The following is a 1,852-nucleotide window of genomic DNA, read 5'->3' as shown; positions in this document are numbered from 1 at the left end:
TTAACTGGGTTGAGGAAAATACATTAGGGTTAGGTAACTACTGCGGGGTTAGGGTAACCATTTCTTAGGGTTAGGGTAACAATTTCTTAGGGTTAGAGTATCGATTTCTTAGGTGTAGAGTAACGAAACTAGGGCTTTAGAATTTCAAATTCGCCTACACTCAGGGATGTGGCCGCTTTACAGCCTGAACCTGGCCGATAACAAGCAGAATTTCGACCCCATTTCCTCGTCTACGACCATACCACAGGGAAAGCACCGGTTCTCGTCCGATCACCGAAGTTAAGCCCTGTCGGGCGGGGTTAGTACTTGGATGGGTGACCGCCTGGGAATACCCCGTGTTGTAGGCTTCAATTTTTTGTCTTGCGAACATCTCTAAACGTTTTATCCCAATAATAGCTCTCCATACACCACAATTTCACATAGAGAGCCGTAGGTGAGTGAGGAACAAAATCAAAGCAAAAAACGAGGGGGGGAAAACACCTTTTTGTCAAAAATCGGCCAGCTAATGGCGAAAACTCTAGTGCGATCGACTTTTCTTACAGAGCGCGCGCGAGCGAGTGAGCACGCGCGAGATGAACAGTTTATGATGTCAAATTCTACTTCTGTGATATCAAATCATTCCAAATAACGAACGAAAAAATGAATAGGAAAAAAACGCACACTTCTGAGACGCAGTTTTAAGCCATCGTGACGTGGCAAAACACTCGCACACTTCCAAGAGGAGGCGCGCGAAAAACGGCACTGAAAGTCGACAATGGTTGGATTCAGACTGCAAACGAATCGGGAAAAAGGTTCGATACTTTTACTACTCTGCTAGTTTGTTTCCTTCCCTCGTTCATTCGTTCACTCGCTTGCTCGCACAAAGGATACACTAACGATAGCAATAGCATTTCTAAAAGCGGCTCCAGTGACAATAAAACCGCTCAAAAGGTTCAAAGTGTACTCACGGTCCAAGTCGAATGCCCTTCTATGCTCGCTCGCTCGGTCGATCGGCCGTTTGGTTTCCTTTCATTTCCTTTCCCTTCGCGCGCATAGCACAGCACGGCACGGCACGCACAACCTGCAAATACAAACGAACAGGACTTTACACACAATAGAGCCAGACAGGCCTTGAACAAAAACAGCCAGCAAAGTTACGCACCGCCCCGAAACTCACCTTGTTTCCTTCCTCCAGTCTCTCCAATGCACTTCTACCCCTCCAAACGTGCCAACACCTTGGCCAGTTGTGCGTCCTTTGCTTTCTTTGCAAGTCTACCGGTCCACTGCAAAAGCAAAAATACCCTCGATAGTCAGTAAGAGGGCCATATAGACATAGTTTGGATGACTTTTGCGGGGACGAGCGCGAACGCAGGTCCCCACTACCAGAAATTATACGCTCGAGTTACCCACATTTGGGGTAATCGCAAGGGTCAACCCAGTCGAAGTGCAATGAAAGGGCCTCGCCTTGAGAGGACTGCCTCCTTGATCACAGTACCTCCCGCGTCAGGTAAGTATGCTTTTTCAGCGTCTGCCCTCGGTGAAAAAATCCACTTACCCCTAGGTCCTTGTGGTAGTGCTTTGCGCACTTCAGAAAACGTAGGCCAGCGGCCGTTCCTGCCATTGTCTGTTGTCTGAATTATCATCCCTCTTTCACCTCTTCCCCCTCTAAGGGCGGGCGGGGCTCCTGTAAACATAAAAGAATGCTATACCGTTGACTTTGTTTTGGATTGAATGTGTCTTCCCCAGAGGGAAGTGGGCCGCACTCGGAGGTAGTGCTATACCGAGGCAACCCGTGGCTGGGACGAGGCAAGCCTCTTTTCCACAGCCCAGTTCCAAAAATCAGTTTAATATATGAGCTGCTCAATGAGCAGCG

General features: G+C 48.4%; 2 non-coding genes and 1 pseudogene across 2 annotated transcripts; 1 reads left to right on the top strand and 2 right to left on the bottom strand.

The window, feature by feature from the left end:
* Positions 1-228: 228 nt before the first annotated feature.
* LOC136278424 (5S ribosomal RNA) lies at positions 229-347 on the top strand. The gene has a single exon (XR_010716308.1). It is a non-coding gene; the product is annotated as a 5S ribosomal RNA (ribosomal RNA).
* Positions 348-1,330: 983 nt separating this feature from the next.
* Positions 1,331-1,494, bottom strand: LOC136278442 (U1 spliceosomal RNA). Its single transcript, XR_010716324.1, has one exon. It is a non-coding gene; the product is annotated as a U1 spliceosomal RNA (small nuclear RNA).
* Positions 1,495-1,726: 232 nt separating this feature from the next.
* Positions 1,727-1,852, bottom strand: LOC136278416 (U2 spliceosomal RNA; annotated as a pseudogene).

This window comes from Pocillopora verrucosa, unplaced genomic scaffold, assembly GCF_036669915.1.
Source record: "Pocillopora verrucosa isolate sample1 unplaced genomic scaffold, ASM3666991v2 scaffold_100, whole genome shotgun sequence".
Lineage (NCBI taxonomy): Eukaryota > Metazoa > Cnidaria > Anthozoa > Scleractinia > Pocilloporidae > Pocillopora > Pocillopora verrucosa.
This window is presented reverse-complemented; position numbering and strand designations above follow the sequence as displayed.